Source organism: Euprymna scolopes, chromosome 1, assembly GCF_053919585.1.
Source record: "Euprymna scolopes isolate OS-2025 chromosome 1, ASM5391958v1, whole genome shotgun sequence".
Classification (NCBI taxonomy): Eukaryota; Metazoa; Mollusca; class Cephalopoda; order Sepiida; family Sepiolidae; genus Euprymna; species Euprymna scolopes.
Window position 1 is genome coordinate 135,666,580 of NC_136482.1, and position 10,505 is coordinate 135,677,084.

A 10,505-nucleotide genomic window follows, 5' to 3' on the forward strand; every position below is an offset into this window, starting at 1 on the left:
GAAAAAAAAATTAGGGCTTGAATTACATTTTTCGATGAGCTTGGAAAGACAGGGGGTCGAATAATTCACGCTTCCCATTTTTAAATGTCTATTAAAAAGTAAATAATTAATTTATGTACCAAAGTCTTATATATCACAAATTGAAGAGAAAAGTTCAATAAATAATATATTCAAATTTAAAACAAAAAAAAACTACTGTTTTTTTAGAAATTTACTTGTAAAGTCCGAAGTTTAAAACCTTTTTTTTTTTTTTTTTTTTAAACTTTTTTTTTTTTTTTTTTTAAATGAAACCTTGGTCCTTGCTCCTTTAATTGAAAAAAAAATTAGGGCTTGAATTACATTTTTCGAGGAGTTATAAGCTTGGAAAGATGGGGTGGAATTATTCACTATTTTCACGAAATTTCATACACACCTAATAATGCGATAATTATCAAAAAGAAATCACTCAAAACACTAGCAACCATTATAGGACTATAACAGTAAGAATTGATTTTCTACATTTGATGTTTTTAGAATCACATAAAGGCACACCCTTTAAATGTGGAACTAATATTTAATAAGGTTTATTTGTCCATCTCCTACCTAAGAAGCCGAGAACACTGGCTGCGTTCTTGGAGAATCAATGGGGACAAAAAATAAATACATAATAAAAGCCAATTTACAGAGAAACTGTCGTAGTAGTAGCGGCCTATAACCAAGAGAGAATTTTAGTAAATAGATTCCCTGATAAGATTAGTGTGACAGACAAGGCTAAAAGCTAAACTTATTGATTTATCAAAGAAACGGCAGATCTAATACGATCTAATGTTTTGATAGATTCAAAACATGACTTACAAATAAATAACAACAAAATGAAGAAAAGCAAACCTATCACTTCAGGATGAATATCCCCAATTCCACATGGCTTTCGTAAATCTAATTGGATGCACTTTCTTTTCTTTTTTCTTTTTTTTTTTTTTTTGCATATCGTTTCGTTTGAAAACATCTTGAAAGGAGACGCAGAATTGCCCATTGTGTTCTGTACCCAAACCGATTTATTTAGACCAATACGAAAGAAACAAATCTTAGAACTGGCAATTTGACAGACAACAATAAAGCAAAATAATCACAATAACAACAAAAAAAATCTTTAATACGAAAAACAACCGCTAAAAACAGGCAACTTTTGACAGTTGTTTTTCTACTAACTAGCATGATCAATATTTATTGATCATTATCTCAACAGACAATTTGTGATACTAGATTAAAGAAAAAGCAACAAATATATTTACTGATTGGCAAAATGATATGATTGCTTGATTATAAGTGAATTATATATTATTATATATTATATATATTATAGAAATTGCAGAATAAAAAACAAATTATAAAGCACAAAATTTAGGTGCTCAATTAATAAAATTGTGCGACCACTTTTCGTTTTTTTGTGTGATTTACTTTTTTCTTTACTATTAGTTATTTGTTGAAATAAAAAATGCAATAGTGTAAAATAAAAATGAATAAAAAAAACTTATCAAAAATATTTTAATTATGAAATTAAATCCATCAAAATGCATTTTCGTTTATTCATAAACAAGTCAGCCATTTTAATCTTTTATTACTTGAAAAAAAGAATGACTTCTTGGCCTTCGGGACAAGATCAAAGTGTAGTATCTGTTCTTCAGATGCTGCACTTCTATTTCTTGTTCTCTTTCGGTGGAGGAGAAATCCTTCACGACTGAGACAATTTTTATTTTTGTACCTTTTCTCCACGTTAAAAAACGACCCTGGTGTCTAACTCTGTCCCGTGGGGAGGCATAGTAAATAGGTACTTCATGACCCTCTAGAATTTGGAAGTATTTAAATATTCAAAGAGAAAGTCATTTATTGGTCCCCTGACAATTCGTCTGTTCGAACTTTTCTCAATAACTACGGCTTGGAATTAAAAAATTTTTTGCAGAAACATTAAACATGATATGAATAAAAAAGTAACAGAACGGATTTTCTTTAATAGTAAAGAAAAAAGTAAATCACACAGAAAAACAAAAAGTGGTCGCACAAACTGGTTGCCCCCACCCAAGAGGTGCCTTTTGGGTTAAAATGGCTAAAATTCACACTTTTGTGCTTATTAAAAACAACTGATAGCTTCGATTTTTATAAAACTTTCTAACTGATTTCTATATAATTTTGTTTGTCTATACTTTGCGATAACTCTTGGGTGTGCTAATAAAAACACTCCATTTTTGAGACTATTTTACCATATTTGTCCAAAATTTTCTGTGAATGTCTATTTAGCAGTTTTGCATGGTGCTGAACTCAAATTTAAATATGTTAAGGCCTTGGGGACTTTTGGGGCTAAAAGGGGGGGGGGGCTTATTTTTCATTTTTTGCTTGGTGCAGAACTCAAATTTACAAATTTACAGGTTAAAGCCTAAAATTGCACCATTTCTTCATGTTCACCAGGATTTGACGTCTCCTGGAGACTTTGGGGCTTAATTGGGGGAGGCAGGGGTAATCATTTTTTATGTCTCATTCACTGTGCCCTCACAGGGGACCATATATGCTTCACTTGTTCCCTCTTTGAATCCATTTACATCTAATAACTTTATAAATAAAGACTAGAACAATATTGTCATAACAAAATTAGTTCTAGTTTTAAAACAATTCGGTTCAATTCATAATTTAATGACCAAATGATACCATAATAATTAAATTAAAAGTAAACAAAAAATATTCCCTGGCAATGCCGTAATTATACATGCTAATTTATAAATAAGATTGACAGAGTGTCATATTTTATATTGTTTTTTATAGAGTTGCAGACATCACAAAATATACAATGTTTTATCTTTATTCAAATAAAACATTTTATATTTCAAAAGTATTTATTTTTTAACGATTTGTTTTCTAATGAAGTAGTTTCATTTCGTTTTTGAAAAAGATTTACAGATAGCCTTTTTATTTCTAAGAAAATAAAATGTGTAATTTGAAATTAAAATCTTCTTATAAAATGAATTGGCAATATGAAAGACTTTTTTGTAATATATAATTTTATATTGAATCCAAAATAATTCAAATTTTCAAGAATAATCGTGAATCAATCTTAATGAGAAATTTAATTTAAAGATTAAAAAAAAAATTTTCTTTTTATAATTTTAATTTAACTAAAAAATTACTTTAAGTTAATTTCGATTGCAAACAATCATTTTTATCACTATAAAAAGAGGGCGTACACTTGTTTCAAAGAAAATAGGTTGTCAGTAATTATTTCAAAAGTTTTACTCTCCATTAAATAAATTTCTTCTCGTCTATCCACAGTAAATAACTATTTCTTCGTTTTCCTAATAGATTATTAAATAAATATCCACTTTTATAATAAGTAATGATAACATGAACAATAAAATTATAATAAAACAATAAAAAGATTTGATTGACATCGATATTTAAATTTCAAAGAATCTTTTCTAAATTTTAGCTTTTATTAAAAAATTGATATATCATTGATACGTCAAGCCCAAAATAAAATAGTAGACAGTCTATGAGTGTTTCAATATTAACATAAAGCATAGATTCTTATATTTTATAAAGCTGGTAAAATATTTAATTTCATTTAGCAAGTTTGGAATTGATAACGGTAATCACAGTGGAGTGTTGAAAAGATCATACAAGAGACATTGTGTGTGTGTGTGTGTGTGTGTGTGTGTGTTTCTTGTAAACAATATTAGCACACTATAAAGAAAGGGGGAGGAATGTGTTTGCTGACTCAATAAATGGAGAAATTAGAAAAGAGTCAAAACATTGTGCCAAGTACAGATGTCTGCAAAATTAATCAATAATAGAGGCTTGTGATGATTGTATATTGGAAATTTAGATGGTTAGTGTGTGTGAATGAGTGAGTGAGTGAGTGAGACAGAGAGAGAGAGAGAGAGAGAGAGAGAGAGAGAGAGAGAGAGAGAGAGAGAGAGCTTATATCAGTTGAAACGAAACCGTATCATAAGAAATCTATAGCAGACTTAAATAGGCTTAATCATGGGAAATAACTTACATCACTTTAGTTAGATTATTTAGAACAAGCATTACAAATACATGCAAATCGATACTGATTGAATTACCCAAAATAATCAGAATAAAAAAAGTGTCTAAAATGTATTGAAAATAACAGCCGACTAACTCATTATACGATTATAAGATAATTTTTAAAAATCGATTTTAATTCTCTCTCTATCAAACGGAAATATGTTTTTTGTTGCATTCATTTAGTGACAATAAGGGCTTAAAAGAAACTTATCAAAAAATTAAATTACATTAATTTTAAAAATAAGTAATAGCAAGGCAGTTGGAAACGTCACACTTATATTTAAGAGGGGGGGGTCATCGATAGGTGAAAGTGAGATCAAATAGAACTAATTGCGGAAGTCAACAATTCCAAATATGATATATTTTTTATCAGATTTGCAATTTAAAGATAACGTTTGTTTTAGCAAAAATTAAATTTGCAGGAAGATCTGACGTTGCTCGTGACTGAATAGGGTTCACCACTATGTTTGTTTTTCACTATGCTCATAATACTATAGTTATTTTAGCTCCATGTTTTACCTCCTAATCTCCTTTCTATAGCAAACACAACTGTCACACATATTGCATCGAGTTTATATATAAAGAGAGATTGAAAGAAAAGCATAGATTGATTGCGAATAAAACACAAAATAATTGAAACTTAGGATAGAAACGAAAGCATCAAACTAGCTATGAAAAGGAAAGAGGAGAGCTGTGTACATGAAAGAATCAATTCATAAAAATGTTGCAGAAATGTCTAAAAGACAAGTTTAGTTTTCATGCAAAACATAAAAGAAATAAAATGAAAAACAGGAACGAATGGAACCATTTCAGTTAAGAACGTATATAATATTTAATATCAATGCGGTAGAGTGCAACAAAACTCAATTTGTCAATGCTTATATAATAATACCAACAATATGAATCAACTACTGAAAATCGAAACAGAGCCGAATCAAGACAACAAACCTTACGCACACAAAGGGTTCGATATCCTTTCAGATAAAACTTCACAACAATAATAAACAATTATATGGCCTAGCTTAGTATTTAGCGCACTTAGTTTAATCACTATAAATCCACTCCTCAGAAATGTATTATTTAAAGTAAACTTTATACATTTGAACTCATTCAAATATATATATATCATCCACATACAGTTCTGCAGTTTCACAGCTCATCAGTGCGGCTAGACAAGCAACTACCTCAAGCCAGGATCGAAACCTGATCGCCCAAATGACAGTCGGAGCTTATAACCGTTGCGCTATACGGCTGCTGCTTTGCAGGCAGTGAATTAACAATGTTTTGACATTGTCGAAATACCTAAGTTCAATTTGTTTACACAAAGAGCATCGCTTCATACGCTAATGGTAATTTGTATATCACTTCCAAATATGCTCAACCTAAGATAGGGAGCATTATATATATAGTCTTATTTGTAGTATTCCGAATTTTACTGGGTTTATATAATTCAGTAATCATTCATATACCAATAAATTTTAAGCAAAAAATAGATGACTTAAACTGTAAGCTACAAAATTATCATATTTCATAATTGAGCATTCATATATTGTTTTAACAAAAACCAAGACTTCAAAGAATAGGTTGATAAAAACAAATAGTGTATTTCATCGTTAGTTACAATTGTTTCAAGACTATTCAGACAAATCCAAACATTATGTCATTTGAAAATCCAAGAACAGCCTTTCTTCCGACTTATTGAATAAAAAACACTTTAACAATAAAGCATTATGGAAACCATTTCCCTTATAAGGAAAAGAAAACAAGCAAAAATATTTTACCTATATCGCATCCTTGCAAAGTATTTTTTGAAAGATTTATATATTTACCTATTTTCGTATCTCCATTTAAAAAAAATAAAATTCAAACAAAATATAAAATGTTACCACTAATTACCTATGTCCATTTAATATGTTTTGTTAATACTATTCATTGATTTCTTAAATTAAATTTCTTTATTTAATTTAAAGTATTTTTTTAATCCGGACTAATCAACTAAGTTAAATTGTTACGATTCTATGTTAGTTTCGTATCTGGAATTTGCTTTGTTTATTTACAAAAATATCGGCTAACCTATTTATGTGATTTAAGTTTGACAAAAGGTATCTGTCACATACAGTGCACTTCAGTTCCGGTTGTAATTTCTCTGACATTACATTTTCGTCCTACTTTCTTAAAATGTGTTTTAAGACAGCAAGATCTACATGCTGTTTTTCAAAAATCTTACAATTTTCTCTGATTGTTTTTCTCCACAGTGATTGATCTTTCGCTTGGGCTTCCCAGATATGTACATCCATCTCAAGTATTTTCAAGTTTTTTCAGGGAGTTCTTGGTTTATGTTGTGGTCTTTTACCCCTATCTATCTCACCATAAAACAGTTGTTTAGAAAGTCTTTCGTCCTCACCCTGAACCAAGTGTCACGTCCAGTGCGTCTGATATTGAATGATTTTCATTTCTATACTAGTACTATTTGATCGTTCAAGAACTACAGTGTCAAGCATTAGGGTCCTCCAGTTAATATCAAGTATTCTCTGAATAGAACTTTGGTGAAACCTTTCCAATAACTTGAGATGCCTTTTATATGTTGTCCAAGTCTCTGGTCCATATAGCAGTGTGTATATAATATATATATATATATATATATATATATATATATATATATATATACACACATATACTAGATGTAATTTTAAAACACGACCTTATCATTCGACGTAATTTTAAAACGACTTTTTATATAACCAGCCAGACGATGGCGGAAACGTCGAAAGTGCTCGCAGAACACTTTTACACCATTTTACATATAACACAAGAAGGATTATTCGAAAACTGGAAAGAATAAAACGGAAAATTGTCAAACAAGAAAATGCTGTGCTGTTTAACAACATATGCTTAAAGGAGAATATGCTGCCTACATATACACAATATACATATATACACATATATATATATACACATATATATACACATATATATATATACACATATATATATACATACACATATATAGATATATATATACACATATATATATACATACACATATATACATATATATATACACATATATATATATATACACAAATATATATACACATATATATATACATATATATATACACATATATATATATATACACATATATATACATATATATATACACATATATACACACATATATATATACACATATATATACATATATATATACATATATGATTGTTAAGCTGGATTAAATCCGACGATATGAAATAAAATGGAGGTGGAAGGACCTGGATGCTCAACGTTTCGCCCGATTTATGCGGGCTTCTTCAAGAGGGATGGTTACTGACGAGAGAGTCGGAGGATTGGGGCTATATATAATGATGGGGGAGAGCATAAATAACAGTGATCATCTAAGTTTTTAAGTCCATCGGAAAGTCACGAATAAAAATGATTACATACACTTTTACTCTCATCACGATGATAAAGTAAAAAGAGGTATTCTAATAGGATTTTTTCTTAGGGCCCTGAGAATATGTAGTGAAGAATACATCGTGGAAGAATTTGAGTATATCGAACGTACATTCATGAACTTGCAATACCCTCAACATTTTTTGGCAAATACAAAAAGAAAAGCACTAAAAATTTACCATAACCGAAACCGAGACCATTCCTTAAATAGCCAGACACACAACAGACAATTAACATTACCAACTAATAAAAACAACGACACAATCTATAAGAACCTAAATAAGACAGGCATTCAAATAACAAAACTAAACTCTTTAACAATTAGGGATCTAACACGTAAAATTATAACTAATACCAACATTAACACCAAAGCCGGAATATATTCCATACCCTGCCTTGATTGTGGAAGAATATACGTAGGAGAAACTCAACGTAATTTAAATAACAGAATATATGAACACAAAAGAGATGTAAAAAACAACAATACACTCAACGCCATATTTTGTCACATCATGGAAAACGACCACCATTTTGATTTTAACAAAGCAACTTTCATTAAACACATAAATAACAGATCCATACGACGTTATAATCTCCCATTATAATTAAGCAAAGAAAAGGTTTTTTCCACGTTGCTCCCTTTCTGTCGAAAATAATTATTAAAATAACAACTTAGACACCGGTTAAACGCGAAAAAAAAAAAAAAAAAAAAAATAGTAATTTCACTTAATTTTATTTTTATTTTACTTATTTACTGTATTTTATCATTATCTATTTTTAGACTCCATTTTATCACCTCCTATTCTTATTTTTAAATACCATCTTTTAAGTTACTGCGCTATTTTATCTCAATTCAATTATTTCTAATTTAAAAAAAAAAAAAAAGATTCTTTCGTAATCTCGTGTCATTTTATTTATTTAATCTATCACCGCTATATTTCCAAACACAATTTTTAATCTCTACGATATTTTATCTTTTAGACGTAATCCACTACACTAGTTTACTCTAATTAGTTCTTCTCTCATAAAATGTATATACATGTATATATGACATCTAATTTACATAAGGAAAACACATTGCTCTCCCCCATCATTATATATAGCCCCAATCCTCCGACTCTCTCGTCAATGACCATCCCTCTTAAAGAAGCCCGCATAAATCGGGCGAAACGTTGAGTATCCAGGTCCTTCCACCTCCATTTTATTTCATATACATATATATACATATACATATATATATACATACATATACATACATATACATAAATATATATACATACATATACATACATATACATAAATATATATACATACATATATATATATACATACATATACATACATATATATATATACATATATATACATACATATATACATATATATACATACATATATACATATATATACATATACACATATATATACATATATATACACATATATATACATATATATACACATATATACATATATATACACATATATATACACATATATATATATATATACACATATATATACACATATATATATATATATACATATATATACACATATATATACACATATATATACATATATATACACATATATACACATATATATACACATATATATACATATATATACACATATATATACACATATATATACACATATATACATATATATATATGAAGGCTTCCTTCAGTCTTGACAGACTATGGATACCCACTGTAAGGGTGCCTGTGCATGAAATTTGTGTGGCAAGAGTTGCGCAATCTCCAACCACGCCTCTCCTGAGTCAGCATTGTTGCATACCAGTGGCAAGTTGAGGTACAAGACGACTGGAAACAATGCCAAGATAAGCGGAGAGCACATACAGCGCCTAGAATTCCCAAATGGTCACCCATCTGGTATTAGCCAGGCTCAGCGTTGCTTAACTTTGGTGATCTGACAAGAACCGGTGTGTCAACGTGATTATGCCGTATATACATATATATATATACATACATATATACATGGTGACTGCCACTTCTTTACAGAAGACGGCCAACCCTCACGATACGATGGCGTGTGAGTGAGTCCGCATATGATTCCACATAGCCCCACCCGGCCTGCACAGTTTGCCGCATATTCTGCAGGATAACCTTGTTGGTGACCGCCCCCCTCCCTCCCGTGCTCCCAGTTCATGTCCCGCGTGCGTAGTTCCATGACTCTTGAGGCCTGCCTTTGACAGGCACACCCTGCCGCATATCCCGCACGAGTACGCGGGGTTGAGATCAAAGTTCTCTGTATCCTCTCACTTTCGTAAGGCTCGCTTTATAGTGGCGTGCTCAACTCTCAAAACCTCAAAATGCGCGTTCGCATTTAGAAACTGTGAAACGGGAGTGCTCTTTTGTTTTCGGACAACGAGCAAGTTATTCAACCTTACTCGTTTCAGGGCCAGATCGAAAACATTTCACTCACTTGTCAGGGAGCTGCTGTATGCTGACGATGTAGACTTCGTCGCACACACGGCAGAAGATATGCAGGGCATCATGGACCGCTTCTCCAGGGCATGCACTGCCTTTGGCCTCACAATTAGCCTGGAGAAAACCAAGGTAATGTTCACCCCAGCTCCAAACAGCCGCTACGAGGAACCGGTCATCTGTGTAAATGGAATGAAACTGGGCACCGTTGATGACTTTGTATATCTTGGCAGTACTATATCGAGCGACGGAACCCTCGATAAGGAAATCTTAGGAAGGATCAATAAGGCAAGTAAGGCCTTTGGTAATCTCGAAAAACGAGTGTGGGAAGACAGAGCCCTGACCTTTAAACCAAAGATAAAGGTATACGAGACTTGTGTACTACCTGTCCTCCTATATGCCTCGGAAACATGGACGACATATCGCTGTCATATCAAGGCTCTGGAAAGATTCCACCAGACATGCCTACGCAGGATATTTAATGTCACCAAACAAGCTCTCTTGTCCGATGAAGAGGTGCTCAAGAAGGCGAGCACATTCAG

The 10,505-nt window shown here is 31.2% G+C and overlaps 1 protein-coding gene and 1 pseudogene across 8 annotated transcripts in view; both read right to left on the bottom strand.

Moving 5' to 3' along the window:
- The window catches only part of LOC145280019 (homeobox protein cut-like 1), a 971,332-nt gene that overhangs the window by 255,021 nt on the left and 705,806 nt on the right, over positions 1-10,505 (bottom strand). The gene's annotated exons all lie outside the window — the stretch shown is intronic.
- Positions 9,369-9,485, bottom strand: LOC145283800 (5S ribosomal RNA; annotated as a pseudogene).